This window comes from Chiloscyllium punctatum, chromosome 4, assembly GCF_047496795.1.
Source record: "Chiloscyllium punctatum isolate Juve2018m chromosome 4, sChiPun1.3, whole genome shotgun sequence".
NCBI lineage: Eukaryota > Metazoa > Chordata > Chondrichthyes > Orectolobiformes > Hemiscylliidae > Chiloscyllium > Chiloscyllium punctatum.
The window spans coordinates 116,598,458-116,625,896 of record NC_092742.1 but is presented as its reverse complement, the minus strand read 5'-3'; the positions used below and the strand labels follow the sequence as shown (position 1 = coordinate 116,625,896).

The window sequence follows — 27,439 nt, the reverse complement described above, 5'->3', positions numbered from 1 at the left end:
AAAAAAGCCACGAAGCAGTGCGCAAGCTCCAGCCAACAGTTGGTATTGTGGACAATGAAGAAGGTTATCTCAGAATACAATGGGATATTGATCAGATGGGCCAATGGGCTGAGGAGTGGCAGATAGGATTTAATTTAGATAGATTAGGTTAGGATAGCTGGTTGTCATAGACAGGTTGGACCGAAGAAGTGATTGATGTCAGCGGCGGACCAATGGAAAGGCAGGGGCGGAGCTGGAGGACCTGACGGGGCAGTTGGTCCTCCGGCCAATCAGTGAATGAGGGGGGACGAGACTTTCTTGGGGCGCGGATGTTCGGAGTGTGTGGGCGGAAATCTGTCGGTAAGGAAAGAAATAAACAGCAGGAAGCGGGAGGGAAATGTTGTTGGTATGGTCTGAGAGGTTTTACAATCATTTTGTACACATCGGAAAATACAAATTTGAAACTTTTGAAGCAAACGGGAATATGCCTCGTTGAGTAATCGGCCCGAGTGAGCGCCGCCATCTTTATTCGGGGCAATGATTCACTGGACACGTGCGCGGCCGCCAGCTTTGTAGGGGGCAAAGTTCAGAGGGATGGATGGACAGCCTTCCCTGGTAAAAAGAGTCATAGGGCAGGATTTACACAGAGCACATTCAAACCCAGAGAAATGGATTTTTTTGTGGATTTGTTTCGTCATTCATTTAAATGATTTGGATGTGAATAGAGGCCGTATAGTTAGTAAGTTTGCAGGTGACACCAAAATTGGAGGTATTGTGGACAATGAAGAAGGTTATCTCAGAGTACAGTGGGATATTGATCAGATGGGCCAATGGGCTCAGGAGTGGCAGATATGATTTAATTTAGATAGATTAAGCTAGGATATCTGGTTGGCATGGGTTGGACCGAAAAAGTCTGTTTCTGTGCTAGACATCTTTGACTGTGGGATCATAAAAGTGAACTCTGCTCTGGTTCGCCTCTGGGTTCTCTGATGTCCACTTGTTCATTATCTAGCTTCCTCAGTCTCTCATGGGTATATTTTTGCTCTGTATAGTATTTTACTATTACTTTCACAGCTGTTTTGTAAATGAATTGAAAAATGGAGAGCTGGAAAAATACAGCAAGCCAGGCAGCATCCAAGGAGCAGGAGAATCGACGTTTTGAGCATAAGCCCTTCTTCAGGAATGTAAATGAATTGTCCACTGCTGCCTGGCTCCTGACCATATGCTGTTCCATTATCAGGTTATTTTCTCCACAATATCTTTGACAGTCAAGAATTCCTTTGTCCAATAAGCGAGTGCATTTTCCTTCCATTTCTGACAGTCAAAATCTGCACCATTTTCATTACCTGTAATTCATATTGCACTCCCTGAAACATCAACTGTATATTTCTCCTTCCACAGAAACCAGTGATCAATGCCAAAGCCTTGTTGCCTGTGGAGAGGGTGATGTTTGATTTCCTTGTACTGCTGCAGTTTGTATGGTGAAGGTGGTTGGGTAAGAGACATTAAAGATTATTCACTCAGTGATATTGAAGAGTAGAAGATATCTGTACAAATCATCATGGTTTTAATTTCACAAAAATATCATTGAGAACTTTTGACATAAGGCTACAGATGGAGAATATTGTGTCCAGTGACCACAACCATTGCCAAATAAGCAGTTTTTCAAGAATGCCTTAAAGAAAGAAAGCAGATCTTAGAGGGTTAGAGTGGGGATTCCAGACCATGTTCCCTTGCAGTCTATAGAAACAGTCACACAGGTGAACTCAAAATTAAACACATCATTGAGAGTCTGAACTAAAATGATTTATTGAGATATGAAAGGGTGTGTGGTGCAGGGAGATAGGAATGATTACAGTCAGGAATTAATTCAAAGGTGCGAAAGTAAATTGTTGTTGCTTACAAATTGGAGTCTTTTGATTGATTGGCAAGTTTTGGTACAAGCGAGCACTTGGGCGGTAGAGTTTTCAGTATTCTTGAGTTTATCGGGAAGGTGAATGTGGGATGCTGGTTTAGATAATGAAATCTAGAGTTAACAAAAGGAATGAATGAGAGTTTCAGCAAATGAGCTGAGACTGTGGTGAGGTCAGGTGATCTGACTGAAGTCGAAATAGTGGACTTGGAGGGGGTCTGGCCTGTCATCCTCACCTCATTCAGCTGTTTGTCAGTTTGTGAATCAACTCTGTAACAAGCTCAGGAACTGAGTGGCCCAGGCAGAACCCAAACTGGGCATCGCTGAGCAGGTTATTGCTGAGCAGCTGCATGACAGCACTGTTGATGACACCTTCCATCACCTCACTGCTGAGCGAGTGTGGACTGATGGAGGGAAATTGGCTGAGTTGGATCTGCCCTGTGTTTTTGTGTTGCAACATCCCTGAGCAATGTTCCACAAAGTCGGTAGGTGCCAGTGCTGGGAGAAGTACTTGCCTTGGTGGGCAGCAGGTTCTGGAGCACAGACAACAGTATTATTGCCACAATATTGGCAGGGCCCATACCTTTACACTGCTTATCCATTTCTTGATCTGATTTGAAATGAGTTTTCAACCAAGTCGATTCATATCTGTGATGTGAGGGACCAATGGAGAAGGCTCATCCACTTGGCACTGCTGGCTGAAGATTGCTGCTAATGCTGTCCTATTATCTGTTGCATGAATGTGTGAGACCCCTCCATCTGTAAGGGTGGGGATATCTGTGATGCTTCCTCCGGTGAGTTGTTTAATTGTCCATCACTATTCTTGACTAGGTGTGGCAGAACTGCAGAACTCACATCTAATCTATTGGCTATGGGATCACTTAGTTTTATTTAGTGTTGCTTGTGCTGTTTGGCATGCAGGTTTGGTAGCTTCACCAGGTTGGCACCTCATTTTTAGGTATGCCTGGCACTGCTCCTGGCATGCCCTCCTGCATTCACCATTGAAACCAGGGCTGATTCCACTGGCTTGATGTTAATAGTTGAATGGGGGATATCAGGCCATGAGATTTCAGATTGGGCTGGAGTACAGTTCTGCTGCTGCTGTTGGCCCACAGTGAGGCGCAAGTTGCAGGTTCAAGAGGGCTGATTGTGTTGTTGTATTTTCCAGTGCATTGGTAGATGTAGTGTGGTCCATCCAGTTTCATTCCTTTGTTAAGACTGTGCAGTGATTAATACACTGAGTGATTTGATGGACCGACTGTCGGGTTTCTTTCCCTCAAGGACATTGGGGATGTTTTTCTGCTATTGACAATGGTTCCATGGCAAACAGTAGATTCTTCATTACAGTTATTTTTTTCTTGACTTCAAAGCCACCCTCTACCGATTTGGGATTCAAACCTGAACTTCAGTTGTATATTTTAATATTCTTGATAAATGATAAATACGACAGGTTTGTTCACTTATTTTTAGAATCACTATCACAGGCTTTGTTTATTGTTTTGGAAATAAAAAGAATGTCCATTATCCTGTCTCCTCCATCCTCCCCTCCAACAACAAGAGTGAGGAGCACATGAAGTTTCTCTGTCCATAACATTGAGACAATCCGATCAGCTGCCTCTGCTTCTTTCCTCCCTCTCCACTAGCCCACCGAGCCAAACTGCCTCACAAGAGTGCTCCTCATTTTTGTAAAAAAACTTGCATTTCCTCGAGTCCCTTGTCAAGCCTTGTTCGAGGTCATCTTGACCATTTACCCTAGTGTAGCTAAATCATGGACATTCCAAATCTCTGCCTCATCCTCCTGCTTGTCACTGCTTCCCCCCCCCCCCCTCCCCCACCATTGCAATTCACAGATATTGTTCCATGATCTGTCTGTCTGTTTTTTCTGGTTATGTATTTCTCTCCCATTCGGCTAAACCTAATATTTGACCTCAACATCATTGGAAAATCCTGCTCCATCTCCACTCTCCCTTTCCTTTCTGAATTCCTTGTATTTGGTGTCCCTCCAGGATCTATCCTTGGCCCGTCCTGTTTCTCACCTACACACTGCCAGGAGGTAACATCGCCCAAAAGCACTGTGTTAGGTTTCACATGTACACTGACAAGGCCCAGCTCTCCCTCCCCATCATCCCTCTCCATTACTCCACTATTACTCAGTTATCAAACTGCTTACCACGCTTCGATTAGCTGCAATTCACTCCAATGACACACTGTCATTGTTAAACCCATTGCCCCCCAGTTGTTATTCCAAATTCATTTCCCTTACTGCTGTGTCCCTCCCTCTCACTGGGTAGTGTCTGAGGCAGAACGACATTCTTCACAATATTGCTTTCATATCTGACCCCAAGGTGACCTTCTGATCAGACATCTACACAATCACAAACACCAGGAATTCCAATCTCTAAAACGTTGCTTATCTCCTTCTCACGCCAGCTCCATTGCTACTGAAACCCTAACCTGTGTTGGTGTTGCCTTTAACTTGACAAATCTGAAACAGAACCCTTGATTCCGCGACTGATCCAGAATCTGGTTCAAGACTCTCCCAAAATGGGACACATCCTTTCCATATTTACCCTGTCAAACCTCGACAGAATCCTGTATGTTTCAAAGAGATCACCTCTCATTCTTCCAAAGTCCAGTGAGTAGATTCCCAATTTATTCAGCCTTTGCTTACAGGATAATCCCTTCAAAACAGGGATCATCCCAATGGATCTTCTCTGAAATGCCTCCAATAAACTGCTCTATTTCATGAACTAAAGTGACCAAATCTGTTCACGTTACTCCAGATGTGGTCTCACTTGCCATTTGTTTAGTTGCCCTAAGGTATATACTCCAAACTCGTCTATTGCAAACTTTTTGAAATAAGGGACAGCATTCCATTCCCTTTCCTGATTCCCTGTTGTAACTGTGTGCTAGCTTTCTGTGTTTCCTGCTCATTTTCCCCCAGTCCCTTTGTGGTGCAGCTTTCTACAGTTTATCCCAAGTTATACTCTATTTGCCAACTTGTTGCCCAGGTTTCCTGTGAATATCTCTCTGTAAACTGTTTATAACCTTTTGGAACATTCCTGTTATGCCTTTTCTAGGAGATTTCCCCCCTCATTATTCGAAACATGTACTGTGAGCACTGGGCAGTGGGAAGCATGCGCAGTTGCTATCTTTCAGGGATACTCTGTTTAATGACTGGGAGGATCTTGCTGCCCATTGGTCAGAATGGAGACATCTTGCCCATCAAGGTGCATGAGCCTTTCACACCCCATGTCTTATTGAGGAGGCACAGCGGCAGAATGGAAGGAAAGAAAAGGAAGCAAATCCTGCTCTCCATATCTCACTGAATCTTGGAACATTCTGTCCCATGTTCAGTTACATGAAGTCCCAAGGTGGAAACTCATAGAAACACACATAGATTTGCCCTTGAAGTGCCTGCTGACCTCCACCAGGGGTAATGTGTACAGTCCTCCTGGGCCAGGAGGAGGGGATTGTATGAGTTTCAAACTTGAACTGACAGTGACGGATTTTATAAACTTGTATTACAGGCAGATATTCTTATGGTAATCTCAGTCACTGTAACGCCAAACTCTGACAGAAGTACTCCATTCATCAGGACATGGATATTCATATTGTGTGAGAGTATTGTGTTCCAGATCAATACCATTTGCTGAATAAAAGTTCTCCTTTGAATCAAACCATCCTCTCAATATATCTTCCCAAATCTTCAACATGTGTTCTGTAACCCTTGTATAATGAGCTGATGGGTCTAAGGTTTATTATTACAACGTGTAACTTTTGTAAACCACTTTGTCACAGCTCCCCACAAGTTCCTTTGGTACAAGGAGAACAATCTCAGTTTTTTCCAAACTGCTGATTCCCCAATGTCTGTTTGCTCTCTATAAGGTACACATCAGGGTTGTGTTGGAACATTCTCCACTTGCCTGCATCAGAGCACCCCCAAAGGGTAAAGTACTGTACCCGAGTGGTTTCCCATCCACCACCTTCAGCATTCCCTCTCCTGACCCTCGAGGCAGAGTGGCATCACTGTGTAAAAGATCAAGTTAGCATTGTCCTACCTGACCATAGGACTGCACTCTCATTAGAGAGAGATGTCTGGTAGTGGTTAACCTGAATATTATCACAGCGCAGGCAAGGGGAGAGGTTGAAAAGGAGAGTCCATTAATTGTGGATGGTTATTCTTGATGTGTATTAGCAACACATGTCACATGAACAATTATTGTTAAAAAAGCCCCACAAATTCTGTAACTAAAATCCCCCATTCCTTGAACCATCCTGGTAAATCTCCTGTGACCCGTCTCAGGGACCCTGCCATCGTTCACAATGTGTGGGCGATCTGTGGTTCGCACAGACCGAGCTGCTCTGAACCCTGTGGGTGAAAGCATCGAGCAACAGTTGCACTAAACCTCTCGGTCTGGAAGAGAGTGAGAGACAGAAATCCCGAAGGCATTTAAAATCTATTTAGGAACACACTTGCAAGGCCAAGGCTGACAGGTCAATGGGCTCTGTGCTGGAAAATGGGATTAAAATAGTCATCTGGGAGATTTCTTTGCAGCATAAACCCAATGGACCACAAAACCGTTTTCTGTCATGTCGACCACAGACACATAATATAGGAATATGACAAGCCACAATCGAAACCAGGTCAAAGAAGGTGATATTAGAATAGATGATAGGTGATTGATTAATGTTTTTTGGAGGAAAATGTGACAGAGGTTAAGCGGGACATTGTGGAGCTCTGGGTGCAGGAATCTGAAATAAAAATGGGTTATCCTGAAGGCTGGAATTAAAGAAAGGCACATCACAGAGATTTGTGAGGGTGGACAAGATGAAAGATAGAGAGTGTGTTGAGATTGGAGGATGTTGCATTGATTGAGATGTCTTTGATGCAGAGATAGTGATAGTTCTGAGGCTAGAGAGGAATTATAGAGATAAGGATGAGTTGTTCCCTTTCCCAACCCGACCTCTTTACTGAGAATGATTGTTTCTCTGTCCTCATCTGTCATTGCCTCCGTAGGCCTGCGACAATGAGACGACACAGACAGTATGTTCCCATTAAGGCCAAGGCTGGGAGGCGTCGAGACTGCTGCATGACCTGAGAAATTGAGGCTCTGGTCAAGAAAATGAAGGAAGGATATGGCAGGTACAGACCCCACTGTGTTTGTGTGAATCCCTAGAGGATGATAAGGGCAGTAGGAGTATACTCGTGGGAAACCAGGAGGCAAAAAAGGGGACATGAAATAGCTTTGGGAAAAAGGTTTAAGGAGAATCCAAAGAGATTCTACAAATACACTAAAGACAAATGAATTACTAGGCAGAGAATAGCGACCCTCAATGATCAACAAGACTGTCTATGGAACAGCAGGAGGTGGGAGAGATTCTATAAGTATTTCATGTCAGTTTTTACTGAAAGGGGATATGGAAGTTAGAGAAGTTGGAGAAATAAATAGTGATAACTTGGCAAGTGTACATATTACAGAGGAGGTGGTACTGGATGTCTTAAAATGCATAAAGGTGGATAAATCCCTGGAATTTAATCAGGTATATCCCAGAACTTTGTGGGTAACTAGGGAAGCTTTTGCCGGGCCTCTCGCTGCGATATTTGTATCATCGATCGCCACAGGTGAGGTGCTGGAAGATGGGTGCCATTATTTGAGAAAGGTGGTAAGGAAAAGCCAGGGAACTATAGACCGGTGAGCCTGAAGTCAGTGGCAGAGAAGTTGTTGGAAGGGATTCTCCGGGACAGGATTTACATGTCATTGGAAAAGCAAGAAATTATTAGGGAGAGTCAGCATGGCTTTTGTATTGAAATCATTAACTTGGACTTGAGAAAGACACAAGGTTTCACATACCACACTGGTTAGCAGGTTCAACACCATAGAATTCAGGCAGAACTAGCTGTTTGGATACGGAATTGGCTGGAAGGGCAAAGAGTCATAGATGGACAGCACAGAAACAGAGACCCGTCTGTCCAACCAGTACATGCTGATCAGATATCCCAATGCAATCTAGTCCCCCCTGTCAGCACCCGGCCCATATCCTTCCTATTCATATACACATGAAGATGCCTTTTAAATGTTGCAATCGTAATGGTCTCCACCACTTCCTCTGGCAGCTCATTCCATACACGTACCCCCCTCTGTGTGAAAACGTTGCCTCTCCAGTCTCTTTAAAGTCTTTCCCCTCATACCATAAACCTATGCCCTCTAGTGCTGGGATCCCCCACGCCAGGGAAAAGACTTTGTCTATTTATCCTATCCATGCACCTCATGTTTTTATATACATAGATAAGATCACCTCTCAGCCTCCGATGCTGCAGGGAATACAGCCCCAGTTTATTCAACCTCTATTCAACCCCCAGCCTAGCTCAAATCCTCCAACCCTGGCAACGTTCTTGTAAATCTTTTTTAAACCCTTTCAAGTTTCACAACATCCTTCCAATAGGAGGGTGACCAGATTTGTACGCAACGTTCCAAAAGTGGCCTAACCAATGTCCTGTACAGCTGCAACATGATCTCATAACTCCTGTACTCAATGCATTGTCCGATAAAGGCAAGCATACCAAATGCCACCTTCACTATCCTATCTACCTGCACTCCAAGGCCTCTTTGTTCAGTAACACACCTCAGGACTTTACCACTGAGTGTATATGTCCTGCTAAGATTTGCTTTCCCAAAACACCACTCCTCAGCCCATTCCCCCATCTGATCAAGATCCCATTGTACTCTGAGGTAATCTTTTTCACTGTCCACTACACCTCCAGTTTTGGTGTCATCTCACTAACTAGATCTCCTATGTTCACATCCAAGTCATTGATATAAATGACGAAAGGTAGTGGATCCAGCAGTGATCCTTGTAACACTCCACTAGTCACAGGCCTCCAGTCTGAAAAGCAACCCTCCATCACCACCCTCTGTCTTCTGCCTTTGAGCCAGTTCTGTATCCAAGTAGTTAGATCTCCCTGTATGCCATGAGCTCTAACCTTGCTGAGCAGTCGGTGTCATAGTGCAGGATGCTTTTTGGACTGGAAGCCTGTGATGAGCAATATGCTGTCAGGCTGGGTACTGGGTCCACTGCTTTTTGCCATTTATATAAATGATTTCTATGTGAATATAGGAGCTATGGTTAGTAGGTTTACAATAGACACCAAAATTGGAGGTGCAATGGATAGCAAAGTTACTGAAATTACAATGAGACTACGATCAAATGGGCTGAGGAGTGGCAGATGCAGTTTAATTTAGATATATGTGAGGTTCTGCATTTTGGAAAAGCAAATCAGGGCAGGACTTCTACACTTAATGGGAAGGTCCTAGGGAGTGTTGCTGAACAAAGAGATCTTGGAGTGCAAGTTCATAATTCCTTGAAAGTGGAATCATAGATAGGCAGGGTAGTGAAGAAAGTGTTTGGTGTGCTTGCCTTTACTGGTCAGTGCATTGAGTACAGGTGTTGTGACGTCATTTTGCGGCTGTACCGGACACTCATTCAGCCACTTCTGGAATTCTGCTTTCAGTCCTGGTCTCCCCGCTATTGGAATGATATTGTGAAACTTGAAAGGATTCAGAAAAGATGCAAAGATGTTGCCAAGGTTGAGGGATTGAGATAAAGGGAGAGGCTGAATAGACTGAGGCTGTTTTCACTGGAGAATCGGATGCTGAGAGGTGACCATAGAGGTTGATAAAATCGTGAGGGGCATGGATAGGGTCAACAGCCAGGGTTTTATTCCTGTTTAGGTGAGTCCAAAACTAGAAAGCACAGGCATGAGGGAAAAGATTGAAAAGGGATATTAGGGGCAAAGTTTCAAGCTGAACGTAGTATGTGTATTGAATGAGCTGCCAGAGAAAGTGTGGAGGCCGGTACAGTTAGAACATTTAAAAGGCATCTCACTGGATATGTGATTGGGAAAGGCTTAGAAGGCTATGGGCCAAGGGCTGGATTATGGGACGAGATTAATTTAGGATATCTGGTCGGCATGAACAAGTTGGACTGAAGGGTCTGTTTCTGTGCTGTACATCTCTATGGCACTAATATCTTAAAATTAAGATAGGTTTCTCTTTTATGGAGAGTTAGCAGAAGGTCAGATAATTCTCCTTGGAGCTGAGAAGGTTAAGCAGTGATTTCGACCAGGAGTTGATTTGTTTCCAGGGTATTTCATTTACAGACAGGCAGAGTGAGAAATCTTTAACATCACAATTTTAGTAACTATTTTCAGGTAACTGGCAAATAATGCAAAGAAAAATGTGAGGATTATTTTGCTCACTAAGGTCTGAGCATCTGCAACAGATTGACCGACAGCTGGATGCAGATTCAGTAGTTATTATCAAAACAAATTTGAAATTTAACATTTTTAAGGAAGGATTTGGAGGACTATGTCCAAATGGGAGGTGAGTTGGGACTGACTGGCACCATCTCCAGAGGGAGAGAGTATAGCCCCAATGGGCAGAATAGCCTCCAGTCCCTGTGCTCTGTCATACTGACCCATTCACTGTGAATGATGAAGCTCATCACAGGGCAGAGCCGTAGAGATGTACAGCATGAAAATAAACCCTTTGGTTAAACTGGTCCATGCTGACCAGATATCCCAACCTAATCTCGACCCATTTGCCAACACTTGGCACATATCACTCTACACCCTTCCTATTCATATACCCATCCAAATGCCAAATGGTTTAATTGTACCAACATCCTCCACTTCCCGACAGAAGATTCCATACATGCACCAACCTCAGTGGGAAAAAAAAATTGCCCCTCCGATCCATTTTAAATTCTTCCCCTCTCATCTTAAACCTATGCCCTCTCATTCTGGACTCCCTGACCCCAGGGAAATGACCTTGTCTATTTATCCTACCCAGGCCCCTCATGATTTTATAAACCTCTATGAGGTCACCCCTCAGCCTCTGATGCACCTGGGAGGATCCCACCACTCAGGTCACAATGGGGCCTGGCTGATTGACACATCTTCAGACCAATAGGAGAGTTGGTGTGATCCTATAGCCAATGGGAGTGAATGAGGGGTGGGTCCAGCAGGCCAACACATGACCATCAGTTTTGCAGGCGCAGTGTCACTGTGAGGGGGGACTGAATGTGAAGGAGTGGGAGAGACAGCAGATACTGGGAGAGAGATGGAGTTAGTGTGGACTGGGAAGGTTGATAAACACTGTTTCAGTCTGCTGGACCTGAATGAGATACTCCGGGTAAATTAGAACTAAAAGAACTTCGGATGCTGTAAATCTCACACAACAACCAGAAGGTTCTGGAAAAGCTCAGCAGATCTGGCAGCATCTGTGAAAAGAAATAAGTTCGCATTTTCGATCCAGTGACGCTTCCTCAGGAACTGATGTTACTGAGAAAAAAAGTCTGTTTTTATGCAGAAGGTAGGGGTTAAGGAGTAAATGATAAGTGGGGGTAGAGTCCAAAGAGAGAGATAAGAGCAGTTGGACAAAGGAGTGAATAACGATCGGACGGGGGGAGGGTGAATAGCTGTTTATGGGGACTGTTAGTGGCTAACCATAGGTAGTGTGTAATGGTAGGCTATGTAATAACAAGGCCTGGTATGTGGGGTAGGGGGGAAAGACACTAGGACGTGGGAGAGTTCAGGACCTAAAATTATTGAATTTGATGTTGAAGCCAGAGGGTTGCAGGGTCCCTGAGTGGGAGATGAGGTGTTGTTCTTCCAGTTTGTGTAAAAGTGTGGCTCTGGAAAAGCACAGCAGGTCAGGCAGCATCCAAGGAGCAGGAGAATTGATGCATTGGGCATGTCAGCACTTCATCAGAAATATGGGTGGGGGAATACGGCTGAGAGATAAATAGGGAGAGGTGTTTGGGGTTGGGGGGGAATGGAGCTAGGGAGGCAATAGGTGGTTGTAGATGGAGGGTCGTGGTGAGAGGATGGAATGGATAATTGGGAAGGAAGATGGGAAGGTAGGACTGTTCAAGAGGCCAGTGCTGAGTTGGAGGGTTGAATCTGAGATAACTTTGGGGAGGGGAGATGAGGAAACCTTGATGTTGTGTGGTTGAAATTTCCCAAGGTGGAAGGTGAGGTGTTCTTCCTCCAAGTGTCGGGTGGCTCGGATTTGGGATGGAGGACTTGCATGTCCTTGGCAGCGTGGTGGCGGAGGGGGTGGGGGGTAGCCAAAGTGGTCGGCCACAGGGCGGTGGGGTTGGTTGGTGCATGTGTCCCAGAAATGTTCCCTGAAATATTCCACAATTTGGCGTCCTGAGAGCAAGGGACACAATAGGTGAGGTGTTTGGGTGGGCAGGGAATTCTCTGCTGGATGTGGGAGGATCCAGTGGTGCCTTGGATGGAGGTGAGGGGAAGGTGTGGGCACAGGTTTTCCACCTCTTGCAGTGGCAAGCGACGGTGCTTGGAGTGGAGGGTGGGTTGGTGGGGAGTGTGGATCTAACGTGGAAGTCACAGAAGGTATGGTCTCTGTGGAATGCTGAAAGGGGTGGGGAGGGAAATATATCTCAGGTGGTTGGATCTGATGGTGGAAAGAGCAGAGGATGATGCATTGTCTATGGGTGGAAGGTGAGGATGGTGGGATTCCATCTTTGTTGCATTTGGAGGGGTGGGGTTCAAGGGCAGTGGTGTGGGAAGGGGAGGAGATACATTGGAGGGCATTGTTGACCACATGTGAGGGGAAATTGCAGTCCTTGAAATAGGAAGCCATTTAGGTATGTTCTGAAGTGTTCTTCCAGCTTGCATCAAGCTTCACTGGAACACTGCAGTAAGCATGAGACAGAGATGTTGGACAGGGAACAGTCTTGTGTGTTAAAGAGCAGGCAACTGGAAGCTCAGGGTCTTTTTTGCAGGCACAATGTAGATCATCAGCCACCATTTCCACCACCGCCACTGAGATGCTAGAAGGTTCCTGTCTCCTCCATTAACAGCTTTCCACCTTCCCACTCCTTTATCTTTCCAAATGTTCCTGTGTCCCTTTGGGCTCTGTCCCCACCTATTATTTAATCTTTAACCCTTATCTCCTATAGTCCAAAGATCTATAGGTTCGGTGAATTGGCCCAGCTAAGGTTCCCGTAGGGTTCAGGGATGTGCATTAGTTCGGGGAAATGGAGAGTAATAGAATAGGAGAATGGGTCTGGGTGGGATAAACTTCGGAGGGTGGGTGTGGAATTGTTGGGCCAAAGGGCCTGTTTCCTGAAGGGATTCTAATTTTCCCAGCTGTCATCGGTTCTGAGGAAGGGTCACTGGACCCGCGATAACCCATGGTGTGTGCAGGAGGCGGAAAGGGGAGAGTGGCAGCAGAAACCAGATGAAATGTATCAGTGTAGACTGGGAGGGTTTAGTTACACTCTGTGCAGGTCGTTAGTCTGAATTAGAAACTCTTGGTCCCACGTTTGCAGCAAAGGGGAAGATGGCTTGGGCCTCAGGCAGTGAGAGGAGCATTTACACATCAAACACAGACCGAGAGAAGTGTTTATCTTCACTATTGATCTTGCACTGACTGTGAGCTTTGTTTTGTGAATTCAGTTTATAGGATATTAATTGAGGATAATTGAGACAGGGATCTCAGTAAACAAGTTTCTCCAGTCAGCGGGATCATGGGGATCTGAATATCATTGGCATTTAACTGTGGAACGAGAAAGGTTTGTCTGTTCTGTCTGTGGGAAAATGTCTTCAATATTTTTGTCAAGCCAAAAGCAGAAAGATGTTCAAGTCCATGGTTGGATCACCCTTGGGGTATGTGTTCAATTCGTGGCCCTGTAGCTGTGGAAGGAGGTATTGGCCTGAGAGGGAGCACAGATTTATCCAAATTACACCTTGTCTTTTTGCAGGAACTGTCAGATTTAGTCTCAATCATCCACTTTATAATGTTAATCTGTAAACTCCCGACTTCCAATTCTCTGCAAATTTCTGGTGGATTCAAATTCCAGCACCATTTCAGGTGGAACGTTCCAGATTCTGACAACTGTCTGTTCATTCAGAAACTGCTGAAGTCCATTTTGACTCTGGGGTTACAAAGGGCTGAATTGAAAGATGCAATGCTGGTCCTGAGCTCCCATTGAGGTGCATTGGAACAGTACAGTGTAGGTGTGAGCAGACAATGAAAATGACAGGGCTGCACTGTGAGTGCTGCTTGGCTCAATGAGAGTGTTTTGGAGTTGGGTGTAAATAGTGAGGTGAGACAGGGAGAAGGTGAAGCTGAAACTCAGTTTTAGTTCAGGCCTTTCAGAAATTCACAGTCCCAATGGGAATAGCCAATTTGTCAGTGATACCTGCGGAGTATTTAAGTTTTTAAAGTATGACATATCAGCTTAAGTAAAGATATTTTTTGTTATTGTAATGGACATGTTTGAAGTGAAGGAAGGTTACTCACTCATTTAAATTCTCTTAATGGGAGTAACTGGATGAATGTAGAGAGACGTTGTGACAGGAGCCCTCAGACCCGTGGTGTGCTCCTCTTGCACAATGTGGGACATAAGGGCCGCTTCCAGTGTCCCTGACGGCTATGTGTGCAGGAAGGGTTCCCATCTGCAGCTTCTGGGAAACTGCCTTTCAGAGCTGGAGCTTAGAGTGGACTCACTGTGGAGCATCTACAATACTGAGAATTTTATGGACAGCACTTTTAGTGAGTTAGTCACACTGCAGGTGAGGGTTACACTGGCAGAAAGGGAATGGTTGAAAATCAGATCTAGTAAAAGGCTCAGGAAGTGAGTACAGGAGTCCCCCGTTGTTATCCCCTTCTCATACAGATACTGTATAACACTTGGGATTCTGTAAGGGCAGGAATGGGTGGGGTGGCTTCTCGGAAAATCAGCATCAGCCAGGTTCATGACACCACAGAGAGCTCTGCTGATCAGAACAAGAGGAAAGAGAGTGGCAGGGCTATAGTGACAGGGGATTCAATAATCAGGGGTACAGCCTGGCACTTCTGTGCCCACAGACATGAATCGAGGATGGTATGTAATCTCCCTGGTGCCAAGATCCATGATATCATGGAGTGGCTGCAGGACATTCTGGAGCTGGAGTGTAAACAGGCCGTGGTCGTGCAACACACAGATACCAAGGACATCGCTAAACAGAGGGATGAGGGCCTGAAAGCTGGACATAGGGAGAGCAGAGATGCATTAAAATGTAGCTCCTGAAATGTAATAATGTCAGACTTATTCCCAGTGCCATGTGCTAATGAGAGCAGGAATGAGAAGGTAGATCAGCTGGATGTGTGGCTGGGGAAATGGTGTACCAGAGAAGGGTTTTGATTCTTCAGGCACTGGGACTGTTTCTGGGTTAGGTGGGACCTATACCAGCCTGACCGGTTACCCCTGGGCAGAGCTGAGACAAATCTGGTGGGGGCTTTTGCCAGTTCTGTTGGTGAGTTTGTAACTAGTCTGGCAGGGGGATGGCAACTAAAGTGTAGGCTTAGATGGGTCAGATTCAGGACAGGGAATGGGAGGTAGAATATTAGTGATGTAGTTAGCGGCTCAGAAAGCCAAAGGAAAGGAGGATTAAACGAAGATTGAGTCCCTCTTCAGCCATCAGTCCTGACATCCCAGGAATGTGAGTCAACAAAATATGGAGCTGTTTACATGTCTATGACTCTGTGCTTCTCGAAAAACTCAATGAGGTTTGTGAGACATGACCTGCCCTTGACGAAACCATATTGACGATCCGAAATCATATTGTTGTTTGCCAGATGATTACAAATCATGTCTCTGAAAATCCTTTCCAAACCCATTCCTACAACAGAAGTAAGGCTCACTGGTATATAATTACCTGGGTCATCTCTACTGCCCTTCTTGATCAAGGGCATAACATTTGCAATCACCCAGTCCTCAGGGACTGAACTTGTAGGCAATGACAACTCATTATCAAAGCCGATTTCTTTGCTATCTTCTCCTTAGCTTCCCAGACAATCTACGGATAAATCCCATCTAGCCCAGGGGACTTGTCTACTTTAATCCTTCTAGAATTGATAACACCTGTTCGTAACTAACCTCGGTCGTTTCTAGTCTAACATCTTCGACCTCATTATTATCTACAATATTCTAATTTTCCTGAGTGAAAACCAATGAGAAATGTTTGTTTAGCACCTCTCCGATTTCCACAGTGTCCACACTCAACTACCCACTTCTGTCTTTGATTGGCCCTATTCCTCCCCTATCCTTTATTCCTCACATACCTATAGAAAGCTTTAGGGTTCTCCTTTATTCTATTCACTAAAGACTGCTCGTGTCCTCTCTTTGCTCTTCTTAACTCTCTTGAAATCCTTCCTAGCTGATCTGTAAGTCTCCATCGCCTCATCTGTACCATTTGTGTCATCAACACATAAGCCTCCTATTTCTTCTGAACGAGAGATGCAACTTCTGTTCTAAACCACGATTCCCTTACCTTATCACTTCCTCCCTGCCTGACAGGGACATACCTATCAAGGACACACAATATCTGTTCCTTAAACCAGCTCCACATTTCCATTGTCTGCATCCACTGCATTTCGCTCCTCCATCCTATGCATCCTAATTCTTGCAGAATCGCATTATAATTGCCACTGCCTTATTGATAAGTCTTCACCTGTACCATATACCTATCCCTTTTCATCGCTAATCTAAACATAACTGAATTATGGTCACTCTCCCCAAAGTGCTCACCTACACCTAAATCAAACACCTAGTCCGGTTCATGACCAAGCACCAGATCCAATGTGGCCTCCCCTCTTGTCGGCCCTTTGACATACTGTGTCAGGAAACCCTCCTGTACACATTGGACAAAAACTGATCCATCCGACGTACTAGAATTATAGAATTTCCAGTCAATGTTTGGGAAGTTAAAGTCCCCCATAATGACCACCATGTTACTTTCACTCCTACCCAGAGTAATTTTTCTAATCCTCTCTACCCCCTCCCTGGAACTCTGTGGCAGCCTATAAAAATTCCAAGCAGTGTGACCTCCCCTGTCCTGTTTCTAACCTCAGCCCACACTACTTCAGTAGACAAGTCCTCATCAAATGTTCTCTCAGCCACCGTTATACTATCCTTGACTAACAAGACATCCATGGGCCCATTGCGGTGCTTGAAATTCCATGAGGCAGCCATACTGTCTATGACAGACAGACTCAGTCTGGAACCTCCTCTATCCTTAAGACCTTATGCACTGCCTACGCTCCTCCATTTCCCCTTTGCACGTTCCCTTTTCAACCCACCCCATCCCACCTGCATCACTCCACAATTGGAGCTGTCAAAGGCAGAAGTCTGTGGAACACCCTTCCTAACCTTCTCTATCCTCTTTTAAGATGTATTTTAAAATCATCCTCCTTAATCAATGTTTTGATCATCCATGAAGCACCTTAGGAGATTTGCCATTATGAAAGATTCCATAGAAAGCAAGTAGTTGTTGTTATTGCTGTACATTAGGGGAAACAGAAATACAGAAATGATGCTTTCAAAATTCTAACAAGATAGGCGCAGTGTGTAGGCCAAATAATAACATCACATTGGGATGGACAATAAACAAAGAAATAGCTGATGCCTATAAAAATGGCATGTCTATTCCCATGGGTGATTTTAATCTACATGAAGATTGGTCGAACCAGCTCAGTCAGGGTAGCCTTGAGGAGTTCATTAAGTGTATACATGATGGTCTTTTTGAACAGTATGAAATGTAAACGATAAGGAGCAAGCTATCCAAGATCTGGCCCCTGTGCAATGAGACAGGAATAATTAATGACCTCAGAATTAGGGATCCTCTTGGAAGAAGTGATCACTGTATGGTTGAAGTTAGAATACATATGGAGAGGTGTGAAGATAAATTACCTGCCCTCGATCTCTTCATAGCCAACTGCCGCTGCGACATTAACCGCCTCAACTTCTCCACCCCTCTCACCCACTCCAACCTCTCACCCTCGGGACGTGCATCCCTCCACTCCATCCGTTCCAACCCCAACCTCACTATCAAACTGGCAGACAAGGAAGGCGCGGAAGTAGTTTGGCACACTGACCTTTACACCGTTGAGGCGAAACGCCAGCTCGCGGACACCTCCTCCTGCTGCCCCCTTGACCATGACCCCACCTCCCACCACCAAACCATCATCTCCCAGACCATCCATAACCTCATCACCCCATCCACCGCCTCCAACCTCATAGTCCCTCAACCCCACCGCCAGTTTCTCCCTCCTGCCCAAAATCCACAAACGTGACTGCCCCGGCCGACTCATTGTCTCAGCCTGATTCTGCCCCACCGAACTCATCTCTGCATACCTCAACACGGTCCTGTCCCCCTTAGTCCAAGAACTCCCCACCGACGTTCGGGACACCACCCATGCCCTCCACCTCCTCCATGATCTTCGTTTCTCCGGCCCCCAACGCCTTATCTTCACCAGTCCCTATACACCTCCATCCCCCATCATGAAGAACTCAAAGCCCTCAGCTTCTTCCTTTCCCACTGTACCAACCAGTATCCTTCCACTGACACCCTCCTTCGACTGACTGAACCGGTCCTCACCCTGAACAACTTCTCTTTCCAATCCTCCCACTTCCTCCAAACCAAAGGAGTAGCCAAGGGCACCCGCATTGGCCCCAGCTATGCCTGCCTCTTCGTAGGATATGTGGAACAGTCCATCTTCCGCAGTTACACTGGCATCACCCCCAACCTTTTCCTCCGCTACATCAATGACTGTATTAGCGCTGCCTCATGCTCCCATGAGGAGGTTGAACAGTTCATCCACTTTACCAACACCTTCCACCCCGACCTCAAATTCACCTGGACCATTTCAGACTCCTCCCTCCCCCTCCTAGACCTTTCCATTTCTATCTCGGGCGAACGAATCAACACGGACATTTACTATAAACCGACCGGCTCCCACAGCTCCCTCGACTACACCTCCTCCCACCCTGCCCCCTGTAAAAAAAAAAACACCATCCCATATTCCAAATTCCTTCGTCTCTGCTGCATCTGCTCCCAGGAGGACCAGTTCCAATACCGTACAACCCAGATGGCCTCCTTCTTCAAAGACCGCAATTTCCCCCCAGACGTGGTCGACGATGCCCTCCACCGCATCTCCTCCACTTCCCGCTCCTCCGCCCTTGAGCCCCGCCCCTCCAACCACCACCAGGACAGAACCCCACTGGTCCTCACCTACCACCCCACCAAACTCCATATACAGCGTATCATCCGTCGTCATTTCAGCCACCTCCAAATTGACCCCACCACCAGGGATATATTTCCCTCCCCTCCCCTATCCGTATTCCGAAAAGACCACTTCCTCCGTGACTCCCTTGTCAGGTACACACCCCCCACCAACCCAACCTCCACTCCCGGCACCTTCCCCTGCAACTGCAAGAAATGCAAAACTTGCGCCCACACCTCCCCCCTTACTTCCCTCCAAGGCCCCAAGGGATACTTCCATATCCACCACAAATTCACCTGAACCTCCACACATGTCATTTATTGCATCCGCTGCACCTGATGTGGCCTCCTCTATATTGGGGAGACAGGCCACCTACTTGCGGAACGTTTCAGAGAACACCTCTGGGACACCTGGACCAACCAACCCAACCACCCCATGGCTCAACACTTCAACCCCCCCTCCTACTCCACCAAGGACATGCAGGTCATTGGACTCCTCCATCGTCAGACCATAGCAACACGAAAGTTGGAGGAAGAGCGCCCCATCTTCCGCCTAGGAACCCTCCAACCACAAGGGATGAATTCAGATTTCTCCAGTTTCCTCATTTCCTCTTCCCCCCCCCCCCCAACCTTGTCTCAGTCAAATCACTCGAACTCAGCTCTGCCTTCCAAACCTGCAATCTTCTTCCTGATCTCTCTGCCCCACCCCCACTCCGGCCTATCACCCTCACCTTAACCTCCTTCCACCTATCACATTTCCAACACCCCTCCCCCAAGTCCCTCCTCCCTACCTTTTATCTTAGCCTGCTGGACACACTTTCCTCATTGCTGCAGAAGGGCTTATGCCTGAAACGTCGATTCTCTTGTTCCTTGGATGCTGCCTGACCTGCTGCGCTTTTCCAGCAACACATTTTCAGCTCTGATCTCCAGCATCTGCAGTCCTCACTTTCTCCTCCAGTGCGAAGATAAAATCTAATACCTTGGTCCTGTGCTTGAACATGGGGAACTAAAATAGAGTGAGGGAGAACCTGGATAAAGTAGACTGGAAACAAAGATTTTATGGTGGGACAGTTGATGAGCAGTGAAAGATTTTCAAAGACATTTTAGGAAGTGCTCAGCAAAGGCATATTCCAGTGAAAAGGAAGGACTGGAAGAAAAGGCAGTGGACAAAAGATAGGGAATTCTACACCAGTTAGTTTATTCTCTGTAGTTGGAAAGATGTTTGGGTCTATTATCAAGGAAGAAATAGCAGGGAATCCCGATACAAATTGTCCCATTGGGCAGACAGAGCATGGATTCATGAAGGGCAGGTCATGCTTGACAAATCGTTTGGAATCCTATGAAGACATTTCGAACAAGGTGAACAACAGGGACCCAATGGATGAAGTGTACCTGGATTTCCAAAAGGCCTTCAACAAGGTGCCACGCAAGTGGCTGTTGCATTATATAAGGGTGCATGGGATAGAGTATTAGCTTTGATAGAAGATTGGTTGACTAACAGGAAGCAAAGAGTGGGGATAAATAAGCCTTATTCTGGCTGGCAATCAGTAACTAGTAGCATGCCTCTAGGATCAGTGTTGGGACTGCAATTATTTAGAATTGATACCGATGATTTGGAGTTGGGGACCACATGTAGGGTGTCAAAGTTTACATATGAGACTAAGATGAGTAACAGAACAAAGTGTGTGGAGGACTGGGAAACTTTGCAGAGGAACAGAGATACAGAGAGTGAGTGGGCAATGGTTTGGCAAGTGGAATATTATGTACATAAATGTAAAGTCATACTCTTTGGTTGGAGTAACATTAATAAAAAGGCTATTACTTGAATTTTTAAAAAGTTACATTATTTGCTATGCAGAGGCACTTGAACTTCCTTCTGCAGGGGGGTTAGTCACCAGGTATAACAATCAATTCAGAAGGCAAATGGAATTTTGTCCTTCATTGCTGATGGGATTGTGTTTAAAAGCAGAGGTTATGTTCTCACGACAGTGGGTGCTGGTGTGGCCATACCTGGAGTACTGCATGCAGTTTTTATCTCCTTACGTACTCAAGGATGTACTGGCCCTGGAGGGGGTGCAGAGGAGGTTAACTATGTTGATTCTGGAGGTGAGGGGTTTGACTTAACAGAGACTGAGTAGATAGGGATTATATTCATTGGAATTCAGAAGAATGGATAGATATAAAATAATGAATGGAATAAATAAAATAGAAGTAGAGAGGATGTTTCCACTGGCAGGTGAAGCTAGGACAAGAGGGCATCACCACAAGGTCAGAAGCAGCAAATTTAGGATTGAATTGAGAAGGAATGTCTTGACCTCGATGGAGTGCATTGCCCAGGGAAGTAGTTGAAGCTAGTTCAATGAAAGTTTTTAAAGCTAAGTTAGTTTTGTTTTTACAAAATAAATAATTAATTAAGGAATACGGTGAGAACATGGGTAAATGGTTCTGCATCCACAAAATGATCAGCCATGATCTTATTGAATGGTAGAGCAGGCTCGAAGGGCAGGACGGCCTTCTCCTTTTCCTCGATCTTTTGTTCTTATGTTTTGCATTCCTCCCTCACTCGTGACTTGGAGGTGCTGGTGTTGGATTAGGATGGACAAAATTAAAATTCAGAGAACACCAGGTTATAGTCCAACTGGTTTATTTGGAAACACTACTTTGCTGGTCCTTCATCAGGTGGTTGTGTGATTTTTAACTTTGTCCCTCACTCTTGTAACTGAGAAACAGCAACAAAAGCCACGAAGCAGTGCGCAAGCTCCAGCCAACAGTTGGTATTGTGGACAATGAAGAAGGTTATCTCAGAATACAATGGGATATTGATCAGATGGGCCAGTGGGCTGAGGACAGGCAGATAGGATTTAATTTAGATAGATGAGGTTAGAATATCTGGTTGTCGTAGACAGGTTGGACCGAAGAAGTGATTGATGTCAGTGGTGGACCAATGGAAAGGCAGGGGCGGAGCTGGAGGACCTGACGGGGCAGTTGGTCCTCCGGCCAATCAGTGAATGAGGGCGGGACTAGACTATACCACGTGATCATCCTCGCGGTGGGCGTGGAGTGCTGTCGGTAAGGAAAGAAATAAACAGCAGGAAGCGGGAGGAAAATGGTGTTGGTATGGTCTGAGAGGTTTTACAATCATTTGCTGCACATCGGAAAATACAAATTTGAAACTTACAATCCCGTTTTTGCAGCAAACGGGAAAATGCCTCGTTGAGTAATCGGCCCGAGTGAGCGCCGCCATCTTTATTCGGGGCAATGATTCACTGGACACGTGCGCGGCCGCCAGCTTTGTTGGGGGCAAAGTTCAGAGAGATGTATGTGCAGCCTTCCCTGGTAAAAAGAGTCATAGGGCAGGATTTACACAGAGCACATTCAAAGCCAGAGAAATGGACTTTTTTTTTCTGGATTTGTTTCGTCATTCATTTAAATGATTTGGATGTGAATAGAGGCCGTTTAGTTAGTAAGTTTGCAGGTGACACCAAAATTGGAGGTATTGTGGACAATCAAGAAGGTTATCTCAGAGTACAGTGGGATATTGATCAGATGGGCCAATGGGCTGAGGAGTGGCAGATAGGATTTAATTTAGATAGATTAAGCTAGGATATCTGGTTGGCATAGGTTGGACAGAAGAAGTTTGTTTCTGTGCTAGACATCTTTGACTGTGGGATCATAAAAGTGAACTCTGCTCTGGTTCACCTCTGGGTTCTCTGATGTCCACTTGTTCATTATCTAGCTTCCTCAGTCTCTCATGGGTATATTTTTGGTCTGAATAGTATTTTACAATTACTTTCACAGCTGTTTTGTAAATGAATTGAAAAATGTAGATCTGGAAAAACACAGCAGGCCAGGCAGCATCCGAGGAGCAGGAGAATCGACGTTTTGAGCATAAGCCCTTCTTCAGGAATGTAAATGAATTGTCCACTGCTGCCCGGCTCCTGACCATATGCTGTTCCATTATCAGATTATTTTTTCCACAATATCTTTGACAGTCAAGAATTCTTTTTTCCAATAAGCGAGTGCATTTTCCTTCAATTTCTGACAGTCAAATTCAGCACCATTTTCATTCCCTGTGATTCATATTGCACTCCCTGAAACATCAACTGTGTATTTCTCCTTCCACAGAAACCAGTGATCAATGCCAAAGCCTTGTTGCCTGTGGAGAGGGTGATGTTTGACTTCCTTGTACTGCTGCAGTTTGTATGGTGAAGCTGGTTGGGTAAGCGACATTACAGATTTATTCACTCAGTGATATTGAAGAGTAGAAGATATCTGTACAAATCATCATGGTTTTAATTTCACAAAAATATTATTGAGAACTTTTGACATAAGGCTACAGATGGAGAATATTGTGTCCAGTGGCCACAACCATTACTAAATAAGCAGTTTTTCAAGAATGCCTTAAAGGAAGAAAGTAGATCTTAGAGGGTTAGAGTGGGGATTCCAGACCATGTTCCCTTGGAGTCGATAGAAACAGTCACACAGGTGAACGCAAAAATAAACACATCATTGAGAGTCTGAACTAAAATGAGTTATTGAGATATGAAAGGATGTGTGATGCAGGGAGATAGGAATGATTACAGCCAGGAATTAATTCAAAGGTGCGAAAGTAAATTGTTGCTTATAAATGGGAGTCTTTTGATTGATCAGCAAGTTCTGGTACAAGTGAGCACTTCGGCAGTAGAGTTTTCAATATTCTTGAGATTATCGGGAGGGTGAATGTGGGATGCTGACTAGGAGTGGGTTTAGACAATAAAATCTAGAGTTAACAAAAGGAATGAATGAGAGTTTCAGCAAATGAGCTGAGACTGTGGTGAGGTCAGGTGATATCACTGAAGTCAAAATACTGGTCTTGGAGGGGATCTGGCCTGTCATCCTCACCTCATTCAGCTGTTTGTCAGTTTGTGAATCAAATCTGTAACAAGCTCAGGAACTGAGTGGCCCTGGCAGAACCCAAACTGGGCATCGCTGAGCAGGTTATTCCTGACCAGGTGCATCGGCCTTCTATCACTTCACTGCTGAGCGAGTGTGGACTGATGGAGGGGAATTGGCTGAGTTGGATCTGCCCTGTGTTTTTGTGTTGGAACATCCCTGAGCAATGTTCCACAAAGTCAGTAGGTGCCAGTGCTGGAGCAGTACTTGCCTTGGTGGGCAGCAAGTTCTGAAGCACACCCATCAGTACTATTGCCAGAATATTGGCAGGGCCCCTAGCCTTTACACTACTTATCCATTTCTTGATCTGATTTGAAATGAGTTTTAAACCATTTCCATTCATATCTGTGATGTCAGGGACCAATGGAGAAGGCTCATCCAATTGGCACTGCTGGCTGAAAATTGCTGCAAAGGCTGTCCTCTTATCTGTGGAATGGATGTGTGAGACCCCTCCATCAGTAAGGGTGGGGATATCTGTGATGCTGTAATTGTCTATCACCATTCCTGACTAGGTGTGACAGAACTGCAGAACTCCGATCTAATCCATTGTTAATGGGATGACTTAGTTCTATTTGGTGTTGTTTGTGCTGCTTGTAGCTGCACCAGGTTGGCACCTCATTTTTGGTACTGCAGGCATGCCCTCCTGTATTCACTATTGAACCAGGGTTGATTCCCCTGGCTTTATGTTAATGGTTGAGTGGGGGATATCAGGCCATGAGATTTCAGATTGGGCTGGAGTACAGTTCCACTGCTCTTGTTGGCCCAGAGTGAGGCAGAAGTTGCAGGGACAAGAGGGCTGATTTTGTGGTTGTATTTGCTAGTGCATTGGTAAATGTAATGTGGTCCATCCAGTTTCATTCCTTTTAGATTAGATTAGATTACTTAGTGTGGAAATAGGCCCTTCGGCCCAACAAGTCCACACCGACCCGCCGAAGCGCAACCCATCCAGACCCATTCCCCTACATTTACCCCTTCACCTAACACTGCGGACAATTTAGCATGGCCAGTTCACCTACCCTGCACATTTTGGACTGTGGGAGGAAACTGGAGCACCCGGAAGAAACCCACGCAGACATGGGGAGAATGTGCAAACTCTACACAGTCAGTCGCCTGAGGCAAGAATTGAACCCGGGTCTCTGGCACTGTGAGGCAGCAGTGCTAACTACTGTGCCACTGTGCCACCATGCCGTCCTTTGTTGAGACAGTGCAGTGATTAATACAATGAGTGATTTGTTGGCCTACTGTCGGGTTTCTTTCCCTCAAGGACATTGTCAATGGCAGAAAAAACATCCCGAATGGTTCCATGGCAAACAGTAGATTCTTCATTCCAGTTTCTTTATTTTTCTTGACTTCAGAGCAACCCTGTACCAATTTGGGATTCAAACCTGAACTTCAGTTGTCTATTTTAATATTCTTGATAAATGATAAATACGATAGGTTTGTTCACTTATTTTTAGAATCACGATCACAGATTTTGTTTTTTATTATTTCGATAACAATGTCCATTATCCTCCCTCCTCCATCCTCCCCTCCTACAACAAGAGTGAGGAGCACATGGAGTTTCTCTGTCAATAACATTGAGATAATCCGATCAGCTGCCTCGGTTTCTTCCCTCCCTCTCCACTAGCCCACCGAGCCATTCTGCCTCACAAGGATGCTCCTCATTTTAGTCCTAAACTTTCATTTCCTAGAGTCTCTTGTCAAGCCTTATTAGAGGTCATCTTGACCATTTACCCTAGTGTAGCTAAATCATGGACATTCCAAATCTCTCTCTCATCCTCCTGCTTGTCACTGCAACCCCCCCCCCTCCCCTTGCAATTCACAGATATTGTTCCATGATCTGTCTGTCTTTTCTGGTTATGTCCGTCTCTCCCATTCTGCTAAAAACTGATATTTGACCTCACCATCATTGGAAAATCCTGCTCCATCTCCACTCTCCCTTTCCTTTCTGAATTCCTTGTATTTGGTGTCCCCCCAGGATCTATCCTTGGTCCCTCCTGTTTCTCACCTACACACTGCCAGGAGGAAACATCGCCCAAAAGCACTGTGTTAGGTTTCACATGTACACTGACAAGGCCCAGCTCTCCCTCCCCTTCATCCGTCTCCATTACTCCACTGTTACTCAGTTATCAAACTGCTTACCACGCTTCGATTAGCTGCAATTCATTCCAATGAAACACTGCAATTGTTAAACCCATTGCCCCCCCAGTTGTTATTCCAAATACATTTCCCTTACTGCTGTGTCCCTCCCTCTCACTGGGAAATGTCTGAGGCAGAACTGCATTCTTCACAATATTGCTCTCATATCTGACTCCAAGGTGACCTGATCAGACATCTACACAATCACAAACACCAGGCATTCCAATCTCTAAAACGTTGCTTATCTCCTTCTCACCCCAGCTCCATTGCTACTGAAACCCGAACCTATGTCGGTGTTGCCTTTAACTTGACAAATCTGAAACAGAATCCTTGATTCCGTGACAGACACAGAATCTGGTTCAAGACTCACCCATAATGGGACACATCCTTTCCATATTTACTCTGTCAAACCTCGACAGAATCCTGTATGTTTCAAAGAGATCTCCTCTCATTCTTCCAAAGTCTAGTGAGTAGATTCCCAACTTGTTCAGCCTTTGCTTTCAGGATAATCCCTATAAAACAGGGATCATCCCAAAGGATCTCTGAAATGCCTCCAATCAACTGCTCTATTTCGCTAACTAAAGCGACCAAATCTGTTCACGTTCCTCCAGATGTGGTCTCACTCGCCATTTGTTTAGTTGCCCTAAGGTATATATTCCAAACTCTTATATTGCAAACTCCTTGAAATAAGGGACAACATTCCATTCCCCTTCCTGACTCCCTGTTGTAACTGTGTGCTCGCTTTCTGTGTTTCCTGCTCATTTTCCCCCAGTCCCTTTGTGGTGCAGCTTTCTACAGTTTATCCCAAGTTATACTCCATTTGCCAACTTGTTGCCCACTTTTCCTGTGAATATCTCTCTGTAAACTGTTTATAATTCTCTTGGAACATTCCTGTTATGCCTTGTCTTGATTTTCCCCCCTCATTATTCAAAATATTTACTGTGAGCACTGGGCAGTGGGAAGCATGCGCATTTGCTATCTTTTCAGGGATACTCTGTTTAATAACTGGGAGGAGCTTGCTGCCCCTTGGTCAGAATGGAGACATCTTGCCCATCGAGCTGCATGAGCCTTTCACACCCCCATGTCTTATTGATGAGGCTCAGCGGCAGTACGGAAGGAAAGAAAAGGAAGCAAATCCTGCTCTCCATATCTCACTGAATCTTGGATCATTCTGTCCCATGTTCAGTCACATGAAGTCCCAAGGTGGAAACTCATAGAAACCCACACAGATTTGCCCCTGAATTGCCTGCTGACCTCCGCTAGGGGTAATGTGTACAGTCCTCCTGGGCTGGGAGGAGGGGATTGTATGAGTTTCAAACTTGAACTGACAGTGACGGATTTTATCAACTTGTATTACAGGCAGATATTCAGATGGTAATCTCAGTCATTGTAATGCCAAA

The 27,439-nt window shown here is 45.3% G+C and overlaps 1 long non-coding RNA gene across 2 annotated transcripts in view; it reads left to right on the top strand.

Moving 5' to 3' along the window:
• Window positions 1–27,439, top strand: part of LOC140476632 (uncharacterized) — a 45,620-nt gene that overhangs the window by 5,802 nt on the left and 12,379 nt on the right. Inside the window, exons 1-3 of one of the 2 annotated variants that reach the window (XR_011960540.1) lie at window positions 1,174–1,219; window positions 1,381–1,474; window positions 23,094–23,187. This is a non-coding gene — a long non-coding RNA (uncharacterized lncRNA). Of the gene's footprint in view, window positions 1–1,173; window positions 1,220–1,380; window positions 1,475–23,093; window positions 23,188–27,439 lie in introns of those variants that run through there. The other variant, XR_011960541.1, reaches the window with a different exon arrangement.